The following is a 24236-nucleotide window of genomic DNA, read 5'->3' as shown; positions in this document are numbered from 1 at the left end:
GGATTTGCTCCCTTCTTGGTGAGGGCAACCAAGGGAGCTACCAAAGTTGAAAAGTGTGGAATGAACTGGTGATAGTAATTGATGAACCCCATAAAGCGCTGCACAGCTTTAAGAGAATGGGGTTCCTGCCAGTCCATCACAGCCTGTAGTTTGGCAGGATCCATAGCCAAACCCTGGGCAGAGATGATATAACCAAGGAATGGCAAGGACTCCTGCTCAAACACACTCTTCTCCAACTTGGCGTAGAGGGAGTTGGCCCGTAAGAGGTCGAAGACTTTGAGAACATCTCTCCGGTGGGAGTCAATATCTGGAGAGTAGATAAGAATATCATCCAGATAGACTACGACCGAGGTGGTGAGCATCTCCCGGAAGATGTCGTTCACAAAGTCTTGGAAAACAGCTGGGGCATTACAGAGCCCGAAGGGCATCATCAGATATTCATAGTGCCCATCCCTGGTGTTAAAAGCCATCTTCCACTCGTCCCCCTCACGAATGCGAATCAGGTTATAAGCACCCCGCAAATCTAATTTAGTAAATACCCTTGCTCCCCGTAGCCTATCAAAGAGCTCAGGTATCGGGGTAGTGGGTACTTGTTTTTAACGGTGATGGCGTTAAGACCCCTGTAGTCAATGCATGGACGTAATTCTCCACTCTTCTTCTGCACGAAGAAGAACCCAGCCCCTGCAGGTGACACTGACTTCCTAATAAAACCTCTTGCCAGATTCTCTTGGATATACTGAGACATTGCCTCCGTCTCCGGGAGAGATAACGGATAGACTCGACCCCGGGGAGGTTCAGCACCAGGCAAGAGATCGATAGGACAGTCATAGGGGTGGTGAGGCGGAAGGGTCTCCGCAGCCCTTTTGGAGAACACGTCCGCATAAAGCCAATAGTGCTTGGGGAGAAAGGAAAGATCTGCGGGTACCTCAGTTGTAGCAACCTGAACGCACTCCCTCTGACATCTACCCTCACAGGATTTACTCCATCCCAAAATTTTCCCTGAGGACCACTCTATATGAGGAGAATGAAAACGAAGCCAGGGTATCCCCAACAGGACCTCATCAACTCCCTCAGGAAGGACCAAAAGAGAAATAATCTCCTGATGTGATGGAGATACAGAAAGAGTGAAAGGGATGGTTTGGTGTGTAATCTGTGAAGGTAGTGTCGACCCATTTACCACTCGAATGGTTATTGGCTTGGCGAGCATCACCAGGGGTATTGCGTGTCGCTGAGCGAAAGCAAATGACATAAAATTACCCTCCGCCCCAGTGTCCACGCAAAGCTCTACCATAAGAGTGGATGGGCCTATGGTAATTGTCCCCTTAAAGGACAATTTTGAGGTAAAAGTCGCTGTGTCTAATGTACTGGGATAAAGGTTTTATCTGACCACTCCAACTCAGACGCTAAAGTCCGGAAGAGAATGGCAAATTGGCTGACCATGGTCGAACCCTGAGTCAATGCCAGCAGTTGGAGCGCCGTATCATGGGTGACTTGAGGTCCTATGAAGACCTGCTTCAGAGTGCCCAGAAACCGAGGAACACTCTGCACCACATGATCGTTGCGCTCTCACAGCGGCGTAGCCCACTCCAAAGCTCTGTCCGGCAGGAGACAAATTACAAATCCCACCTTTGCCCGCTCTGTGGGAAAATGTGAAGCCAGGAGGTCGAGATGTATACCGCACTGGCTCACGAATCCCCTACAGGACTTACTGTCCCCAGATAATTTTTCAGGCAACGGAAGGTGGGATAAGGTCAGAACAGAGGTGGCAATGGGTAAAGCTGCTGCAGCCATGCTAGCAGCCTGAACAGCAATTGCGGTAACATCCACTGCCGAGGTTGCACGCTCGAGAGACGCCAACCGGCCCTCCAGCAGCTGGATGTACCCCTGCAATCGCTGTTCGTCCACCATTACTTAGCCAGATCCTGGCGCTAATATAATGTTAGGGTTTGCGGAACGCACCGAATATATTTATTGATGTGATTGGTGCGTTCGCAACCCGGGATCCTGCCGCTAAGTAAATGGCGGCACTATATGGCGGCATTAACCAGCTCTGTTAGCTTCACAGAGCGGCCGAGAAAGCAAAGCTCTGTGCCCCGTTAACTCACACAGAGACACAGGCTAACTACCCAGAAGAGAGCAGTCAGTGGTCATGCATGCACACAACACTCCTCGCCGGAGGTGCCAGCATTCTAGGGGCTTATTTCAGCCGGGTCCCTGAATACTCTCATACACAATCTCCTCGCCGGAGGTGCCAGCATTCTAGAGGCTTATTTCAGCCGGGTCCCTGAACACATTCACGCATATGACCACAGTGGCGCAAAGCATGTAACTTTAGAAGATACTAGCGCATGGCCATGCGGCCATGCGAGCCTTAAATAGCTGCAGCACGTACAGGACCTTAAAGAAGAGGACCAATGAGACTGCTACTGAGTCTGCGTACCTACAGGACCTTCCTAGAAAGACCAATAGACTTGGCTGCAGTACCTGAACATGTGACCCTTGATCTCCACTGAGAGATCTTACCCTGGGCATGCTCAGTGTGTGCAAAGCAGGACTTAGTCCCAGAAAAGCCTGTTCGCCGTAGATCAGTGCAGGGTACAATAGCAGAGCCTGGAGAGGCCGCAAAAACCTTTTGCACTGAATCAGACTCAGTGAGACGCTGGGACCGATGTCTCCGCTGAGCAGGCTCCACTGCGGCCGAAGGAGAATGGGAGACCGCAGCAGAGACGGATCGATATTCCCCCTGTGCAGCAGAGGAAACTCGACTCCTAACACACTCTGCATCCCATCTTGACTGAAAAAAAAACCTGAAATGTAGAAATGTTTGCATATTTATTAAAAAAGAAAAACTGAAATATCACATGGTCATAAGTATTCAGACACTTATATTTAAGTCACATGCTGTCCATTTCCTTGTGATCCTCCTTGAGATGGTTCTACTCCTTCATTGGAGTCCAGCTGTGTTTAAGTAAACTGATAGGTCTTGATTTGGAAAGGCACACACCTGTCTATATAAGACCTCACAGCTCCCAGTGCATGTCAGACCAAATGAGAATCATGAGGTCAAAGGAACTGGCAAAGGAGCTCAGAGACAGAATTGTAGCAAGGCACAGATCTGGCCAAGGATAAAACAGAATATCTGGAGAAAACCAGGCACTGCTCATCACCTGCCCAATACAATCCCAACAGTGAAACATGGTGGTGGCAGCATCATGCTATGGGGGTGTTTTTCAGCTGCAGGGACAGGACGACTGGTTGTCACTGAAGGAAACATGAATGCGGCCAAGAACAAAGATATCCTAGATGAAAACCTCTTCCAGAGTGCTCTGGACCTCAGACTTGACCGAAGATTCACCTTCCAGCAAGATAATGACCCTAAGAACACAGCTAAAATAACAAAGGAGTGGCTTTAGAACAACTTTGTGACCATTCTTGACTGGCCCAGTCAGAGCCCTGACCTAACCCAATTGAGCATCTCTGGAGAGACCTGAAAATGGCTGTCCACCAACGCTCACCATCCAGCCTGACGGAACTGGAGAGGATCTGCAAGGAAGAATGGCAGTGGATCCCCAAATCCAGGTGTGAAAAACTAGTTGCATCATTCCCGAGAAGACTAATGGCTGTACTAGCTCAAAAGGGTGCTTCTACTCAATACTGAGCAAAGGGTCCGAATACTTATGACAACGTGATATTTCAGTTTTTCTTTTTTAATAAATTTGCAAAAATTACATTTGTTTTTTTTTCTGTCAAGATGGGGTGCAGAGTGTACATTAATGAGAAAAAAATGACCTTTTTTAATTTACCAAATGGCTACAATGAAACAAAGAGTGAAAATTTTCAAGGGGTATGAATACTTTCCGTATCCACTGTATACAGTGTCCTCAGCCTTGGTGTACATGTACATAATTTTGTCCTAAAGGGTGAACAACTGTTGATTGACCTTATTGTAGTTGATCAGCTAATTTAGCTAGCACAATCATGCCTTGCAAATCCCAAACTAGCATAAGTAAAGCCCTTTAACCACCATTCTGGAATTGAGAAAATCTGCTCCTGTGCTTTGAAAACAGGAGAGCCTGAATTTTTTTTTAATACGTGTTCCATATATAGTGGAATTCGAAAGTATTCACTTTCTTGGCATCTTTCGTCTTTTGCTACCTCACAACCTGGAATTTCACTGATTTTGTTAGGGGGTTGCATCAATTCATGTAAATAACATGCCTATAACTGTGAACATTTAGTTTTCTTTTTATTGTGAAGCAAACAACGAATAGGACAAAATAACTGAAAATTTCAGTGTACATAACTAATGACTATTAAAGCCAGTACTTTGCAGATCCTCCTTTCGCAGCAATTACAGTTGTCGCTTCGGATAAGTCTCTATGAGCTTTCCACATCTTGTCCCTAAGATTTTTGCCCATTCCTCAAGGCAAAACTTCTCCAGCTCCTTCAAGTTACATGGTTTCCTCTGATTAAGATCAATATTCAAGTCTAGCTGTTTGCTTAAAGAACTCCTCCCATCAAAGTTCTTATCCTCTGAATATATTGCAGTCATCATATTAAATGGCACTGTGTATCTACATTTGCTCACTTTGCCTTTCCACCCAGCTAATTGTTCTTTTTTCTCTGCTCTATATAGAAACAGGAAGCTGCTTTTCCCTTTATAAATCATTCCCCTCTTCAGCTCCTGACCCAGATGCTTCCTTGTTCCTCCTGTCATGGACTTTTGCAGTCTCGTGACCTTTATAGGGAAACATTTCTTCCTGTTTCTACATAGAGCTTAGAAGGATTCAACTCAGTAGCGAAGCTACCAGGGAATTAGAGGGGGCCATCGCCCCAGGCCCGATGCTCATAGGGGGCCCACCCGAAGCTACGCTACTGTATTGTCGCGCGCAGTGCACCGATAGTTACATTCTGCAGCAGAGCAGGGAGACACGATCTCCCTGCTCTGCCGCTATGGGGCCCCTGAGCAGGCAGGGGGGTTGTGCCAGCAGTGTGCACCCCGCCCATCATCGCATTTAGCCAATACAGCTGACCACATTGATGAGGGAAGGAGTGCTGCGCTACGCTCCTTCTCCCATCATCCACTTCAGTGTCTGACATCGCCGACACTGACAGCGGGCGCGATGATGTTACTATCTGGTGCCCGCTGTCAGAAGAGCGGGAGCTCCGAGCACCATGGAAAAAAGGAGGTTGAGTATTTTTTTTTATGGATACTGCCTTATACTACAGGGTCTGCCTATGGGGTGCTGCCTTATACTAAAGGGTCTGCCTATGGGGTGCTGCCTTGTGCTATAGAGTCTGCCTATGGATGCTGTCTTGTGCTATAGAGTCTGCCTATGGGGTGCTGCCTTATACTACAGGGTCTGCCTATGGGGGTGCTGCCTTATACAACAGGTTCTGCCTATGGGGTGCTGCCTTATACTAAAGGGTCTGTCTATGGGGTGCTTCCTTATACTACAGGGCCTGCCTATGGGGGTGCTGCCTTATTCTAAATGATCTGCCTATGGGGGTGCTGTGTTGTGCTATAGAATCTGCCTGTGGGTGCTGCCTTGTGCTATAGAGTCTGCCTATGGGGGAGCTGCCTTATACTACAAGGTCTGCCTATGGGGTGCTGCCTTTTACTACAGGGTTTGCCTATGGGGTGCTGCCTTATACTACAGAGTCTGCCTATGGGTGCTGCCTTGTGTTATAGAGTCTGCCTATGGGTGCTGCCTTGTGCTACAAAGTCTGCCTATGGGGGTGCATTATACAATATAGGGCAGCAGCGGCTCAGTATTGGGATATCAGCGGGATGAAGAGTTTGTGCAGGTTGGGAATAGATGGTGATGGCTGGAATGTCAGAAGTGAAATGTGTGTTTGCTGTATTCTCTGCAGCAGAGTTGTGGCTGGAAGAAGTTGTCATGCCGGTCTGGGCAAGATGGAAAAAACGGAAAAAGTGAACGATTCCATCAGAAAGAATGTCAGCGGTATGTCATTATCTATAACTGTGCTGTAATCTCTTATATGTTCTGTAGGACTGGTATCTACCACTGTGGTGAATTTAACCGTGAGCACTGCTGGCAAAGATGCACGGGTAGGCTCCCACACCCTACAGTTAATCAATGTAACAAACCCGGCACTCAACTTCAGTATGGATGCTGTAAGGTTTATTGTGTAGTATCAACAATAAAACGTTTTGGTCCTGTGGACCTTCCTCAGTTACTATTAGTGAGGTAAGTAGTGAGTAAGCTTCCTTGCCAATAGAGCCCTATTGGAATAACTTATTATCCAGAAACGCTCCTGGTTCCAGCTTTAAAGCTGTGGTGTGTCCGGGTGTAGACGCGGTGTCCATAGGATTGAGACTAGCGGTGGACACCGCGTCTACACCCGGACACACCACAGCTTTAAAGCTGGAACCAGGAGCGTTTCTGGATAAGTTATTCCAATAGGGCTCTATTGGCAAGGAAGCTTACTCACTACTTACCTCACTAATAGTAACTGAGGAAGGTCCACAGGACCGAAACGTTTTATTGTTGATACTACACAATAAACCTTACAGCATCCATACTGAAGTTGAGTGCCGGGTTTGTTACATTGGTATCTACCACTGACCATATGGCGGTAATAACTATGCTGGTCTTTATATAGAGATTATTTTCAGTAACAGAGCAGTCATCTCCTACATCCTCTATTAGGGTACGTCACCGAGTTGTAATCAAGGTTACCTGGTTAGGGGCCAACTCAGAAGTTTCGCCCCACCGAACCAAAACCCTAGTTATGCCTATGATTCAGCTACTCAGTTTTCAATCACATGATGTTATAAACCTAATGGAAAAACAGAAAACAAGCTGGGGAGAAAGGCAAAAATAGCAATTGTAAGTACACCGTGTTGTATAATTTATGATTGCAATCTATCAAGATGATACATATTTTGATGGGACTGCTTCTTTAACCCCTTCATGACCCCAGCTAGTTTCGGTTTTGCGTTTTCCTTTTTCGCTCCCCTCCTTCCCTGGGCCATATCTTTTTTATTTTTCTGTCAATAAGGCCATACGAGGGCTTTTTTTTGCAGCATAAGTTGTACTTTTGAAAGACATCATTGGTTTTAACAAGTCATTTACTAGAAAATGGTAAAAAAATTCCAAATGCGATGAAATTGCAAAAAAAGTGCAATCCCACACTTGTTTTTTGCTTGGCTTTTTTCCTAGGTTCACTAAATGCTAAAACTAACCTGCCATTATGATTCTCCAGGTCATTAGGAGTTCATAGACATTAAACATGTCTAGGTTATTTTTTATCTAAGTGGTAAAAAAAATTCCAAACTTTGCTAAAAAAAAGCGCAATTTTCCAATACCCGTAGTGTCTCCATTTTTCGTGATCTGGGGTTGGGTGAGGGCTTATTTTTTTTGCGTGCCGAGCTGATATTTTTAATGATACCATTTTGGTGCAGATAAGTTCTTTTGATCGCCCGTTATTGCATTTTAATGATATGTCGTGGCGACCAAAAAAACGTAATTCGGGCATTTTGAATTTTTTTCTCGCTATGCCGTTTAGAGATCAGGTTAATCCTTTTTTTAATTGATAGATCGGGCGATTCTGAACTCGGCGATATCAAATATGTGTGTTTGATTTTTTTTGTTGTTTTATTTTTGGGACGAAAGGGGGGTGATTTAAACTTTTATATTTTTTTCATATTTTTTAAAAGTTTTTTAACTTTTGCCATGCTTCAATAGCCTCCATGGGAGGCTAGTAGCTGGCATAGCCTGATCCGCTCTGCTACATAGGAGCGATGCTCAGATCGCTCCTACAGTATGTAGTAGAATTGCTGCATTGCTATGAGCGCCGACCACAGGGTGGTGCTCACAGCAATCCGACATGAACAACCATAGGTGTTCAATAGACCTCTGGTTGTCATGCCGAGGGTCAGTGATGTGCGCATTTCCGGCCCGATGGCTAGAAGCGCTAGTTAAATGCCGCTGTCAGTTTGACATTGGCATTGAACTAGTTAATAGCGGTGGGTGGATCACTATTCCACCCGCCGCTGTTGAGGGCACATGTCAGCTGTACAAAACAGGTGACATGTCCTGGCTTTTATGCGGGCTCCAGCGTTGAGCCCGCATCAAAGCGGGGGTTCTGACCTCAGACATACTATCCCGTCTGAGGTCAGAAAGGGGTTAATGAGCCTGTGTCCAACCATTATCCCTTCAAACCCCATGCACATTTCATTTATCTGAGCAGGCATATTTTCAATAGCTAGAGGGGCGTAAACTAATGCTAAACACCTCTGGCAGTGGTATACATCCACTTAAAGGGCCACTGTCACCCCCCTCCAGCCGTTATAAACTAAAAGAGCCACCTTGTGCAGCAGTAATGCTGCATTCTAACAAGGTGGCTCTTTTAGTTTTAGGTTCAAGTATACCCCAAATAAAGCGTTTTTATACTTAGCCACAATTCCTGTCTCTAGCCAGGTAGGCGGGTCCTCACTCCCCAGCTTGGCCAGCTCCTCTGCCGTCACTCACATCTTCCTGCGCTTTCGGCGCCGCCCCCTCAGCGCTGTTATCATTTCAAAACCAGCACCTGCGCTGTGTACTGGTGTCCTGCGCAGACGCAGTAAGCTCTGGCCGTCTGATGTCCCAGCCAGGCTTGCACACTGCGCCTGCGCGGGCATTGCGGCCGCCGGCCAGCCACCTTTGGAATCCCCGGAAAACGTCTTATCAGTATATATTTATGTTTCACCTATACAGAATATTCCGTGTAATGGCTGATACCAGAGAACAAAAGACATCCACAGAACACCAGGATGGATCTGCTGCACAGCAAATAGCTGTAGGACCTGCGATGACATCACTGCCATGTGATTAGGGCAATCACATGGCAGTGACGTCATCGCAGGTCCTACAGCTATTTGCTGTGCAGCGATCCATCCTGGTGTTATGTGGATGTCTTTTGTTCTCTGGTATCAGCCATTACACGGAATATTCTGTATAGGTGGAACCTTTGGAATCCCCGCCCCGCACTGTGCATAATGCATAACACAGTGCGGGGCGGGGATTCCAAAGGTGGCTGGCCGCAATGCCCGCGCAGGCACAGTGTGCAAGCCTGGCTGGGACATCAGACGGCCAGAGCTTTCTGCGTCTGCGCAGGACACCAGTACACAGCGCAGGCGCCGGTTTTGAAACGATAACAGCGCTGAGGGGGCGGTGCCGAAAGTGCAGGAAGATGTGAGTGATGGCAGAGGAGCTGGCCAAGCTGGGAAGTGAGGACCCGCCTACCTGGCTAGAGACAGGAATTGTGGCTAAGTATAAAAACGCTTTATTTGGGGTATACTTGAACCTAAAACTAAAAGAGACACCTTGTTAGAATGCAGCATTACTGCTGCACAAGGTGGCTCTTTTAGTTTATAATGGCTGGAGGGGGGTGACAGTGGCCCTTTAAGGAGTTAGATAATTTCTGACCAGCACTTCTTTCTATACCATGACTGCTGGTGGAGCAGAATGAGACTAGACCTGCCCATCAGCCTCTTTACACAGAAAAGTAACTTTCCTCGCTAAGGCTACGTTCACATTAGCGTTGTGCGATGCAGCGTCGGGCGCCGCTGTGTCGCCGCATGCGTCATGCACCCCTATATTTAACATGGGGGCGCATGGACATGCGTTGCATTTGCGTTTTGTGACACATGCGTCGCTGCGGCGCACGCGTCAGGGCGCACAGGACGCAGCAAGTTGCATTTTTTGTGCGTCCAAAATCAAGCAAGAAAAGGACGCATGCGTCATAAAATGCTGCGTTGTGCATGCGTTCACATTTGCGTTGTGCGTTGCGTCGCCGACGCTGCGGCGCACAACGCAAATGTGAACGTAGCCTAAGGTGTTTTACAATTGGAGATTGAAGGATAGGTCTAGTCACATACTTCTCTATCACCAGCCATTTTATGGACAGACATGCTGGTCTGTTTGTGAATAAATTGTACAAGAGAAATTGACTCATTTAACAACAAAAGGATCATGTTCGTTTAAAGCACCACTCCAGCATTTTTTTTAACTGCACTGCTGGAGTGGTGAATTAAATATCAGTCCCCTGCCCCCCCCCCCCCCCCGATACTCACCTGCCAAGGCCTTCATTCTTTCCCAGCATCACTCTCATTGGTCTCCAGCGAAAAGTGACCAGCCGTTCAGCTCCAGTGCTTCATAGAACTGCATGAAGGTCATTTTTCAATACAAGTCTTTGTTCAGGCTCTCATAAACTTACATTAAGAGCTTTTGACATAGCCTCTGACTTCCGGCCACGCAGAATCTGTGCTTACAAGATGGCGTCGCTGGATCGCAGTGGCGCTGAAAAACTGTGAAGATGCCGGAGGGCGAGTATATGACTGGAAGGCTAACATTTAAATCGCCATTCCAGCAACAACAAAAAAATTCTGGAGTGGTGTTTTAATTACAAAAGCCTAATCTTTTCTTTACCATTGGGGGAAAGTAGAGATTCCCATATACATTAGCTAATAGGACGATCCCACTTGCCAAAATCTCTGGGCTCATTCACCTCTAATCCTTTGTATATGGGGGGGTTATGAATATAAGCAATGAGTCGGGAAACATGAACTACTATCTTTGTTATAAATATGTGAAGATAAACTCCAAAATGATCATTAAAGAGTATACAGTTTTTTTATGTGAATTTTCAAGTGGATTCACTTCAAAATTAGTGATGAGCGAGTATATTGGTTGCTCTGGTTTTCCCCGAGCACGCTTGGGTGGTCTCCGAGTATTTATGACTGCTCGGAGATTTAGTTTTCCTTGCCTCAGCTAGATGATTTGCGGCTACTAGACAGCTTGATTACATGTGGGGATTCCCTAGCAACCAGGCAACCCCCACATGTACTCAGGCTGGCTAACAGCCATAAATCATGCAGCTGAGGCAAGGAAAACTAAATCTCCGATCACTCACAAATACTCAGAGACCACCCAAGCGTGCTCAGGAAAACCCGAGCAATGAGTATACTGGCTCATCACTATTCAAAATCCATGTAAAAAAATCTTTGCGTCAGTGAGTCTTTGTGGAACACGCCATGTAATAACATCATACAGGAAGTGCCTGTAGTGAGTGATGTACATGTATCCTCATTGACTCAAAAAGTAGGGTCACATAATCCTGATACACGTTTCTGCCATGCAATGGATTAGAGTGGATCTAATATCTAGTGATGGAAGATGAAAGAAAAAATAAAGACATGTAATTCTTTACTGGAACACGTATGAAACTTTCAGCTAGGCATGTTTGCGTGGGTTTCCTCCAGATACTCCAATTTCTTCCCACACTCCAAAGACATACTGATAGCGAATCAATGGGGACAGTGATGATTAATATCTGCAAAGCGCTACAGAATATGATGGAGCACAATAAAAAAAAATATAGCTCCCTTTGAGGTCCAAAGCCAACGTATTTCTGCGATGTATACCTCTAAAATATGAAGATTTATTGTAACTTGATTTTGCCATCACACAAATATGTAAATTTCCAAAAAACTTAAGCGGTTGTTCTTTGTTCAAACATAATAATAAAAACAAATGAACTCATTGCATAACTATCAGATGTTATTGTTTGCATCCTAAAATTACTACACAGAGTTTAAATTTTGAACATTATTTAACAGATACTTAAACAATTGTGTTCCAACTGGAGCAGATATTAAAAAGTAACCATCTATTTAATTGGTATTTCATGAATCAGTTGCAAACATGAAAATAAGAAACTTTTCAATAAATTTTAAAAGAGGAATCTGCTTCTTTCACCTCCAGGACTGGTCACTTATTTTCAAATTTCTCAATGCATGGGTGAAATCTGTATTTAGTCAAGACACATTATTACATTACTGAGATAGGAGACGGTCGTTGTTTTTTATAACATTGTAGGCAGAAGGGAGGGAGAGGAGGGAGGAGCTCTGCTTCTAGCTCCTCTCTGCTCCCCTCTAAAAGGAATCTTATCAGTAGCAGCTGCCATCTCCTATCTAGGTAATGTAATAATCTGTCTACACTGAATACAGATTTTACCTGGAAACTGAAAATTTTGAGTGAGAGATTTATCCAAGAGGAGAAAGATTCAGATTACTATAATAAGATATATTAACTACTAGATAATGCATTGTCCCTTCTTCATATAAATGTATTTGTAAAATGCTAAAACATTTTTAAAAAAGGCACATTTTAAGATTATACAATGAAAATAAATGTCTCTCTAAAACAAAACATATACGGCACAAACCAAATTAATGTGTTAAATAATAAGTCACAGTATATATTTTTATATTATATTAAAATGTTAAACTATTAGCAATACATTTTTAGGAGATATGTTAGTGTACTTTTGAGGGAAAAATAACCGACTTCATCCTTTGCCTTCATACTTGCATTGGATTGTGCAGGAAACATTGCACCATTAGTTGTTGATGTTGTTTGATTAGCACTTGTTAGACAGAAAATGAATAACTTTATACAAACAATTTGTATTTCCCAAAACACAAAATCTAATTTATTACATATTTGAAATGCTCATAAATGTGGGGTTGAAGTTGTGTGTAATTCACAATTGTTATAATCATCTAAAACAGTAATAAATAGGATGAAAGGGGCACCAGCAGGTTTTAGGCTCACAAACTGCATTTATATATGTATAATAGATGTATTACACAAGATGGATAGATAGATATGGGATGGATAGATATTGGATAGATAACAAGATATGAGATAGATGATAAATACATAGATAGTAAGATATGAAATAGCTAGATAGATAACAAGATATGAGATAGATAGGTAGGTAGATATGGAATAGTGAGATAGATATGAGATAGACAGTAAGATATGAGATATATATTGAATAGATATAGATATGAGATGGATATTTTACACTTTTGTGAGTAAAAATATGACATGGAGGCTGATAATGTAAAATATAACAATATGCTATTTCTAGAACATGATTTACATTTCATAGAAATAAGAAGATGGAATTCTCACACGTGGGATATAAGTCACATGAGATATAACTGATACACGACAATTCCTATAAACCCAAAATATGTGACCTGGTAAGAATGTTGATTTCAATTTATTTTGAACCCAAAATCACGCACGTTATCAAATGATCTGACGTATTGTGTCAGTAGCCATTGCTTTAAAAATGCATGAAGAAGTTCTAATCAAAAATCTGTGGTGTCTATACGGAAAACATGGGCAGCTACACAGTTACTACAATAACAGTGAACAAATTTCACAGCACTAGTTTTTGAAACTAATTTACTGTAATGGGTATACTCTTATTTCTATACCATCGTCTGCCTATTTCCTACACGTCAAGTAATACAACAAGAATGGTGATATAATACAAGGATTAATATTTGCGTGTACTATTTTACGACTAATCAAATGAGCATTTAACTTGAATAAATGAGACGGGAGAGGGATAACTAGGAAATAAAGTGGTTGTTGAAACATTATTTTAAACATTATGGAATTCCTTACAAAAGTCTGCACATGATGGAAAGGATAAAAAAAACAGTAGTTAATATACATATCTGCACTAATTGTTGTAGTGAAAGCCTAGTCTACTTAGCATAGGCATTCACTAAGTATTGCAACTGTTCAGGTGTTTGCATATGAACAGCCCATCTCCTAAATGCTTATCTGTTGGCCAAAAGTGAGCCACATTATTTAACATTTCCTGAAGTTGTTTACTATCTACAAACCTTCAGTAATGATGTGTGATGTAGACAGTAGTGGACCCTAAACTTCACTAGGTCATTTGGGCTACAGATTTGGACCCCATAAGTGATTCCTATTCTGTACAAAGTAATAAAAGACTTCAGTACACATGGCCCTTTAGAAAAAAAAAAGATAATGCAGCTTTGTGCTTAGGAGACTAGAATGTTATGTGAAAAGAGATTATTTTATGGGAAATTTCTGCACTGCAGGTTTTGTTTCTGAAATTCCTGTTACTGGAAATCAGTTCCATTCATCTGAATAGATTTGTTTTAGATAAATGGGAAAGTTTCAAAACTTCTGCAACAAAATGTACAGCAAATACACACCGTGTGAACATAACCTTATGGGTAAAAACAGTTTAGTGCTTTTCAACATTATGAGTAATATTCTCACTGGAAAATACAAATATGAGTCATTTACACATCACTCAAAATGGTAAAATAAAAACTAATTCTTCATCATGGTGACAAATATTTTTATTTAGCTTTGAAAACTGTATTTCACATGGCATTGTATGTATAACCATACTAATTTTTTACAAAATATAATTTTATAATGGTGGCTCATTCATATGGCGGCACCTTATTTCATTGTTTGCACAGTTAAGTTGTAAGGTTGAAAACAGAGATAAATCCATGATTGGGCCAGATTTAAGAGAGCTGTCTAAAAAAAAGTCTTTCGTGTCCCTAACAATCAATCACACTTCAGCTTTCATATTGTCAGAGCCGATACAAACATGAAAGCTGAGCACTGATTGGTTACTATGGACAACAAAGTTTTTCTTTGAGACAGTTTTGATCAATGGAGCCTATTGAATCCAGCCTATTATTCTCATCAAGCCTTGATGCAGAGGAAAGGAAAACAAAGCCCTGGTAACATGACACCAGAAGAGGAAACCTAAAAGGAGAAAGCTAATACATAGGATATTATATGTCACATATTTCGATAGCACATGAAACCTACACATTTTACTTGGACTTCCATTATACAATAAGCAACAATATTTTGTAAGTTATATTTATTATATATATTTATTATATGTAAGTAAAATCAGTTAAGGTCTTAGGTGATTTAATACAAAAGGTTGCAAAGGTTACTTTGGCAAATGCTACAAATACAGGCTAGCCAATTGCTGGGTTGGGATTAACATCAGGGAGATTTCAAAATTGGACTGGAAACAATTGCTATAAATCAGATATTACATATTATTTCTCAAGTCTGCTCATGGTGAACATGTGAGAAAAAAACACACTTGAGACTTGGTAAATGAGTGGATTTTAATACATGAGATTTATAACCATATTGTCCGTCAATCAGACAAAGTTTGAGGGTTATAAAGAGATTGAGGAATCCCAAATTATGGCAGAAATAGTTATCTATGGTTATACCTAACAGCGTTATACAGTGGACTATGAGGATATGGTGCAGGCGACTATAGAAAACGTTGTATTCCATCCTGGGCTATGTGTAAGACACATGGGGGTCTGCTCCTCTAATACAACCAGTACACGTCACAGGCACTAATCCAGAGGTGGAGACCTGAGCGCATGCAGCAATGGAACAATGAGGACTAATAGGAGGGAAGGAGATGTAGCATCGAGGGGAGGAGACAGAAGTTACACAAAAGGAGGTGTAGTTACTGGAATATGTCTAGTTCACATTTACAATACTGCGCCTAAAACGTCACAGTATGGAGTATTAATGATTGTGTCACATCCGCCTTGATAATTGAGCTCATCGCCTATTACTCATGCAACTGTATTTATGAGTCGTGCTTGTGTACAACTCCTATATATATATATATATATATATATATATATGTAAAACCAATAAGCTTTGTACCCTTATTATAATATTGTTGGTGCTGCTTCGCTATAGACTGGATATACATACGCACAGAGAAGCACCATAAATACTGGAATTAAGGTGCAAAGTATTTTGGATTTACCCTTAGTTCAATATGATATACATAGAAGAGTAAGTGGCGCTCCTAATGATGTGGATCTGTTTATTAGCCCACGAGGAAGGTTCTGGTGAGGAAGTGCCACATGGCCTAATAGAGTCCCTCACCTTCTCACTTTTCTATGCTTAGTCTATCCAGTAGCTAGAGCCATGCCCAGGATTGGAGCAGGAAGGAGGACATTACAGCATTTCCTTTTGGAGGGTTCTCACCCTGTCCCTTTGTTTAGACTGATAAGCAGCGCTATAATGAGGGCTGCTCCCATCCCTCACTAGTACATGGCCCACGTGTGCCCAGCTGTGTGCGGCTGCGTCGTCCTGTGTGGACTCGTAGTATTGCGCGCATCTGTGTATAGTAAGGGGCGCAGCACTTCCCCTGTGCGCCGAGCGCTGGCGGCCCTCTGATTGGCTGAGCGGCGGGTCGGAAGTCCATTTTTTTTATGCTAATGACCAAGCTGGGCTTGTAGATATTTACGTTGATGCGGGAGACGCCCTTCATTCACCCACATGGTCGGATTCAGACAGCATTCGCGCCACTTTCGCGGTCGTATTGGTAGTGGGGAGTCTCCGTGCCTCCTGAGGGGGCTGTGAGGTGAGCCGGGGTGCGCGCCGTGTGCCGCGGTGGGTGGGAGCGCAGGACGGAGCCGTGTTTCCCTGCTGTCAGGCTGGGGTGGGCAGCGTGTGAAGATGGAGGCTCCTCCGCCGCCGGTGTGCGGGGCAGTGTTTATCATCGTGGAGGCAGAGCGCATGGCAGCCGCGGCGCTCCAGAGTGCGGAAGAATGAGGGAGATTTGAAACGCGTGCTGCAGTGCTCTCCTCCTCCCACTCCACGCTCCGGAGGGGGCTCTCCAGTCCACGCTCGGGAGTCCACGCTGCTGCCGTGGGGTAGCTAGTGTGCGCCGGGGATGGGGCCGTAGGGCGTCTAGTCCACGCAGGGGAAGGAGCCGTGGGTTGTGCAGTCCACGCTCGGGAGGGAAAGTTTGTGTGTGAACAAAGCAGCCCACGACGCCGCGGTGTAGGCCGTGCTCTGGTACCGGCCTGCGCACACGGTCTCCCGGCAGCCCTCCATTGTCTGCGGACTTGGCCCCATTGTGGCCGTTCCCTCGGGAATTGTCCGGCGGCCTCCTGTATCCCCCCGGGACAAAGCCCTTTGTGTGGCCCCGGAACCCCACGCTTATCCTCACGCGGGGTCATCATTGTGTGGGGTGCCGGAGTCACGCGGGTGCACGCGGCTCGTCGTGACCTTCCGTCACGGCCGCGTTTGTTTACATCCCGTGTAGTGCGGAGTGTGGGCCGCTCATTGTTAGCGGGGAAAGCGGCAGTAACAGCTGAGGGACTCTACGGCGCCATGTTAGGCGGGAGAGCGAAGTGTGGGGGAGGGGAGGCCGCACACTCCAGGCACATTAGTGCTGCGCAGGAGAGTGCCGAGGCCTCGCTGTCTGCCGCAGCTTCACCTCACTCTGCCACGCGGGGAGGGGGAGGAAGTGGAGGCCATTGGAGCTGCTGTGTGTGGAGAGCGCAGTGGCGCATTACTGCCTTGTGCCTCCTCGTTTCTCAGGGTTCGTGTGAGGTACTCGCTGTGTACGCAGCGGGCCAGGCAGCGCCCCTAGCGGGCACTGGCACAACAGCAGCAACACGTGTTGTTTCCATGAGGGCCGCAGAGGCGCAGCTCCCCGCGCTCTCCTCCCTGACAGGGACACCAGAGGGCCGCCATCCGGGGTGCGAGGCCCGACACGTGGCCCGCCTGCAGGGATCCATTGTGTGCTGGCCCTGTCCCGTGCACCATGTGTGAGCATGCTCCTCACCACAAAGGAGTAGGGCTCTGTCACATGTTCCCATCCATGAGTCACCTCTGAGGGCCAGCGATCACATTACAGCGCTGGGAATGGTTTCTTTCTAGCTGATTACTCATAGTGGTGATTCATTCTGCCTTATTGAAGGCTGTGTGATGCCTCATCCCCATTACACCTGATCAGCCCCTTCCTTAGTATGACATGGACTATACACTAATGACGCCTTTTTATTTATTTTTCAGATCTCTGGAGGGCAGAAGCCTGGGTATCACCACGTGTCAATGGTAATGCCAAAGTGCTTACAGTGCAGGTAGTTATGTAAGACAACCTACTGCAGTGAAGGCACTTGTAGCATTATGTTGGCGGAGGTTGGCATGGCGGTACCAGATCATACTGCTGTGTGCTTTTTGTTCTAAGGTGCATCTAGTGCAGATAGTGAAGTAGATTAGCATCTACTGCCCTAAATGCTCCTTCTGGCATAAGAAGTACTGCCCAATGAATTGCCCCCGCTGCTGAGTTCTCGCGCCTTATGCAGTCTTCTGTAAGTTTTGCATAGTTGCACTACAAGAAGAAATGAGTTGTGCAAATCTATGCAAAACTGATAGCGGTCTGTGTTGTCAGCGGTGCCGTGATGTGACCTTGCGGAGCGATGGCTGGATTCTGGCTTCAGGAGTGCTAAAGTGCTTATAGTGCAGGTAGTGTGTAGTGTTCTACTGCATCATGAGCACTTGAAGTACTACTGCCTGCGAACCTGCACTACCCTTTCTATTCCTCCTTGGAGTACTATATATTTGGGTGTCCCATGAGTAGTTTTGCAGATTTGTTTCCAGCTGCTTTAAGGCTTGCTGTGCAAATCCATGCAAAACTGATCATGCCACCACATACTGCCGGACCCTAAAGAAAGATATGCCACGTTCTGTGCAGGTTGGGATTGATTGCAATGCTGTTGTTGTTTATGTGGTATTGCACTTGTCCCGGCCTGTTGAGGATAGTTGGGATTTATCTTTTAAGTGAATGTAATAGTTGTAACAATGTTCAGCAAAGAAAACTTGTGATTTCTTCCAAAGGCCTAGTCTTAAATAAATCTGTTCTGTCTTGTAGATATTTTCCCAAATATTGCTATAGATTTGATGTGTATTTAGTAAACGTGTTTCTTAACTGACTATATTGGCACCATAGGGTTTCCTAAATCTGAGGCCTTGAATATTGTAGCAATGTCGTGTAACGCCATCCTTCTCTATATTACAGCTTGGCTACACTTGCTGCTGCTGAGATACCGATGAGCTCTTGGTTTAGCTGGCCTACACCAGCACTAGTAGTATGTAGTGGGCTCTGTTCTTGCACTCATTAGTCATTGTCCTTTAGGAGTGGGCATGAAGCACTGGCGGGTATCTTTATGGCGGATTCTTGCTCTCTGCTCTTGGAGCCACTCCCCAACAAGGAGGAGTTACACGACTCATCAGTTATTGTGCAAGAATGTCAAATGCCTTAGGCTTCTTTCACACTTCAGTCGTTTGGCGTCAGTCACTTCCGACAAAGTGACGGATCGACGGATCCGTCACAATTGTTGAAAAAACGGATGTAACGGATCCGTTTTTTTTAACGGATCCGTTACTCGGGGGTTGTATATACTTTTTGGAGCATGCGCAATTGAAAAAAATTGAAAAAACGGATTGGGGCGACGGATCCGTCGAAATAACGGTTGCGACGGATCCGTCGCCCATAGGTGGCCATTCTATGGAATGACGGATCCGTCGCGATCCGTCACTTCAACGGAGACAAAAAACGTTGCAATGACCGTCAATGTCTAGATGACGTCCGCTAAATTTTGACGGATCCGTCGCATGACGGATGGAACGGACGACCATCCGTCACAATCCGTCGCTAGTGCAAGTCTATGGGGAAAAAAACGGATCCGTCGGAAAAAAAACGGATCCGTTTTTTGAGGAAAATGACGGTTTTAGACTGACGCCAAACAACTGAAGTGTGAAAGAGGCCTTACAGGAGAGTTCTTTCAAGTGTCCTGTGTTTCCAGCATTTGTGCCTCAGTGAGATGTAGTACCTGGATATTTTTTTATTTTTTTTTTGTACCTCCAGTTGTGTGAATCTAATCTTCTGTATTTAGTTCGTGTAGTTGGTGACATTATCCCTTTTTTTTTCTTTCTTGTAATAACTGCATTAGACTGCCCGGTGTCAGTGCTGTACACATGTGATAGATATCATGCTGCAGTGGTTTGGATGGAGCGTGGGTCTGTATACATAACTGCAACAGACACTGGGTCACTTTTTATTTTATTTTTCCCAGTACTACAAGAAAGGAAAATTGTGTATATTAATGCCTTAAGGACATGCCTATTTTGGCCTCAAATCACTTTTGTCCTTTAGTTTCCACATTGAGAGATGTATAGATATATATATTTTTTCTTAACATAAATTTTACTACCCATTTTTTGGGTACATGCAACTTTTTGATCCCCTTTATTTGTTCTTCCACACAAAATAAATGGAACATACAAATCAACTGATGTTTTTCAACAGTGTGATTTTGAAAACCTCGTGATAGTAGTGGTCTTACTGTGAGTGTAATGGAAAATCCTTCTAATCAGTAATCGTGTAGGTATTTTTTTTTTTTCATACACTGAATTCAGGTTGTATAATTATCGTGTAACTTTATTCTGAGTTGGTACAATTGCAATGATACAAATATTTTTCCTTCCGATTATCTCACATAATGTTTTTTGCTTATGCAACAACCACAGCTCATTTATTCCTTCACTGTGATGAGGGTGGTGTTTTTTTGTTTTTTTTTTCTTCTTCCGGCCATATGAGGGCTTGTTTTTTTTTTTTGTTTAATGACCCGATACTTATTTGTTCCCTGAGCTGACCTTTATTGATGCCATTTTGGGGTAGATATGTTTTGATTGCCTTATTACAATGCTGCTGTGGGGTTCTGGTATTTTTATTTCTGCTTTTACCTGTCAGATTAATTTTATATCTTGATTGGACTTGTCTGAATGCAAAAAAAAATGTTTTAATGGGGGCAAAAGAAATGATTTGTACTTTGCTGTTTTTGACCTTCATATTTTTAAACTTTTTTGTATTCATTTAATATTCCCATTAGGAGACTTGAAGCTGCAATCATCCGAACACCTGTGCTATATGCAGTAGTGTAAAAATGAAACTGCAATCTCCTATGAACACTGGCCACAGACTGGCCTTCGCACTAGGCCTGTAATGGCAGATGCTTCAGTGGTCATGGCAACCCATCGGCACTCCGTGATCTTGTCACTAGTTTACTGATAGGTGCATGTAATCATGTACTCCCTGCTGGCATGTGTTAAAGGGAACCTGTCGCCCCCTCAGGCATTTTTAACTAAAAGAGCCACCTTGTTCAGCACTAATGCTGCATTCTGACAAGATGGCTTTTTAGTTAAACGCCTGCACACACTGAAATAAACACTTCTGAAATGTGCCACCACATACCCTGAAATCATCCCGGGGTGGGACTTTCCTTCCTAATTAGACGCCTCCCAGCCGTCACTCCAGAGCTGTGCGCGCCAGGCGCTGCCTCCTCTTGCTGCATTATCGTCCCGGCACCTGCGCTGTAAGTACGAAGGGCAGCGCAATTGCGCATGCCCGGGAAAAAAAAACAGCACCGGGGACGCTAATGCAGCAAGAGGAGGCGGCACGCACAGCTCCGGAGTGATGGCTGGGAGGTGTCTAATTAGGAAGGAAAGTCCCAGCCGTCACTCCAGAGCTGTGCACGCTGCCTCCTCTTGCTGCATTAGCGTCCCGTGTTTTTATTCTTTTTCCTGGGAATGCTCCATTGCCCTGCCCTTCGTACTTACAGTGCAGGCGCCTGGACGATAATACAGCAAGAGGAGGCAGCGCCTGGCGTGCACAGCTCCGGAGTGATGGCTGGGAGGCGTCTAGGAAGGGAAGTCCCACCCCGGGATGATTTCAGGGTATGTGGTGGCACATTTTATAAGTGTTTATTTCAGCGTGTGCAGGCGTTTATAACTAAAAAGCCACCTTGTCAGAATGCAGCGTTTGTGCTGCACAAGGTGGCTCTTTTAGTTAAACGCCTGAGGGGGTGACAGGTTCCCTTTAAATGCTGTCTGTGACTTACAGCAACACTTAACTGGTTAGCAGCCACGGGCGGAATGCTACTCAACTGGTGGCTGTTGGAGGCATTTGGATGATAAATTTAGCCCTCAAATACGAGCTCTGCATGTGAGCCTGCATCAAAGGCAGGTTTGATTTTCAAATGTGTCCAAGATTGTGAAGGAATTAAGCTTTATAGCAAAAGTGATGCTTTATGTCGACTTCTGTGCTTCCTCACAAAATGTTTCTTAGGGAATTTTTTTTGGACATGTAATTGATATGTGGTTAGGTTGAAGTGTATATCTATAGCCTTAAACAGTAACAGTATTAATTTTACATTTCACAAATCAGTTTTACATGTGACGATAAACAACTTTATAATTTATCTGTTCAGTCCACTCCTTTCTCCTCCAGGACTGATCATTCACTGTTAATAATTTCAATTCTCATGAAATATCTGGTTCCTGTGAATACATTCCCATTAGAAATAGGAAATAAATGGGTGCTCTTATAGTTGTATGTAGAGGGGCAGCAGGAGGTGCTATAGCCAGAGCGCCACCCTTCTCTACATGGAATGTTAGGGTATGCCCGCATGTTCAGTATTGGGCAGCGCTTTGGACGCAGCACATGTCTGTTCCATCCAAAGCGCTGCCAGCTTTTTAGCGCAGGTGACTCTGCATGTGTTCATTGAACCGTGCAAAATCAAAATGCCCAATACATTGTAAGGGTGAAGGTTATCTTGCGGAGACTTGTGTCTGCGCAAGATAAAAATGATACTGTCTGGAAAGGCACGCCACGCCGCATGTGCTCCTCGGCAGGTAAGCCTTGGTGCCGATGCATGCATAGTACTATGCTGGCCACTGCGGGTTGGATGCTGTGGATGTACGTAGCGTCCAACCCGCAGTGTTTACTGACTGACAACATACCCTTAATCAGTAGCCATTGCAGTCTCCTCTAACTCTGTAAAGTGAAGTCTGTCTTCACTGAATACAACATTTTCCTGTGAATTGAGAGTTTTGAAAATTCAGTCCTGGAAGAGAGAACTAATTTACATGTGTACTATAAACTTAATGCTAATTAAAAATAGTTTTTAAATTTAACTTCTTTTTTTTTTTTTTTTTTTTTTTTACGTGCCTTTGAGTTCATAGAATCATATAATGGTAGAGTTGGGAGGGACTACCTGGGTCATCTGGTCCAACCCCCTGCTCAAAGCAGGATTCACTAAATCATCCCAGACAGATGTCTGTCCAGCCACTGTTTAAAGATTTCCATTGTGGCAGCCTGTTCCACTCATTGATCACCCTGTCAAAGTTTTTTTTTTTTTTTTTTCCTAATATCTGTTTCCTCCCATCAGTTTCATGCTGTTGCTTCTAGTCTTTCCTTGTGCAAATGAGAATAAAGATAATCCTTCTCCAGTGTGTGACAGCCCTTGAGCTATTTGTAGACAGCTATTAAAGGGAACCTGTCACCCCCAAAATAAAAGATGAGCTAAGCCCACCGGCATCGGGGGCTTATCTACAGCATTCTGTAATGCAGTAGATAAGCCCCCCAATGTATCCTGAAAGATAATAGAGGTTAGATTGTATGCATATGATACTCACCTGGGCGTCACAGTCCGGTGCCTCCCATCTTACGATGGCGTCCTCTTGTCTTCACGCTGCAGGTCTGGCATACTTTGTGTGCCTTGTTGAGGGCAGAGCAAAGTACTGCAGTGCACAGGCGCCAAGCCTATGACCATTCCTGGCGCCTGCGCACTGCAGTACTTTGCTCTGCCCTCAACAGGGCAGACAAAGTACGCCAGAGCCGCAGCGTGAATACAAGAGGATGTCATCGTAAGAATATGGGAGACCCCGGACCGCGACACCCATCGGACCGCAGCGGGACCGCCCCTGGGTGAGTATAATATAACCTCTTTTTCTCATCTTTCAGGATCAAGCCCCTGATGAAGATGAGCTAAGCCCACCAGCCATTTTGAGGGTGACGGGTTCCCTTTAACCCCTTAGTGACGGAGCCAAATTTTTAAAATCTGACCAGTGTCACTTTATGTGGAAATAACTCTGGAACGCTTCAACTAATCCCAGTGATTTTGAGACTGTTTTTTCATGACACATTATACTTTACAATAATGGTAAATTTAGGTCGATATGTTTTGTGTTTATTTCTAAATAATATCAGAAATTTGAGAAAAATGTAAAAAAATTAGCAATTTTCAAACTTTGAATGATTATCCCTTTAATCCAGATAGTCATACCACAGCAAAACATTAAAGGGAACCTGTCACCCCGTTTTTTCGGTATGAGATAAAAATACTGTTAAATAGGGCCTGAGCTGAGCATTACAATAGTGTAGTTTGTGGACCCCGATTCCCCACCTATGCTGCCGAAATACGTTACCGAAGTAGTCGTTTTCGCCTGTCAATCAGGCTGGTCAGGTCAAAAGGGTGTGGTGTCCTCCCCCAGATCTTGCGTAGTTTTCCGTTGGTGGCGTAGTGGTGTGCGCATGTCCAAGGTCCAGATTCCTCTGCCAGGGGATTTCAAAGAGCGCGGTGTCCGTTATTGCATTGGTGATCGGTGGGCGCGGCCATCTTCCTTTGGCCGCGCGTGCGCAGAAGCGGCGCTGTGCTGGCCGCGACGCTCTGCTGGCCGCGG

The 24236-nt window shown here is 44.4% G+C and overlaps 1 long non-coding RNA gene across 1 annotated transcript in view; it reads left to right on the top strand.

Moving 5' to 3' along the window:
* Nucleotides 1-16076: 16076 nt before the first annotated feature.
* Nucleotides 16077-24236, top strand: part of LOC143818376 (uncharacterized) — a 109116-nt gene continuing 100956 nt past the window's right edge. The window contains exons 1-2 of the long non-coding RNA XR_013224497.1: nucleotides 16077-16284; nucleotides 17727-17794. This is a non-coding gene — a long non-coding RNA (uncharacterized LOC143818376). The remainder of the gene's footprint in view (nucleotides 16285-17726; nucleotides 17795-24236) is intronic.

The sequence above is a fragment of the Ranitomeya variabilis genome, chromosome 3 (assembly GCF_051348905.1).
Source record: "Ranitomeya variabilis isolate aRanVar5 chromosome 3, aRanVar5.hap1, whole genome shotgun sequence".
NCBI classification, from domain to species: Eukaryota; Metazoa; Chordata; class Amphibia; order Anura; family Dendrobatidae; genus Ranitomeya; species Ranitomeya variabilis.
This window is presented reverse-complemented; position numbering and strand designations above follow the sequence as displayed.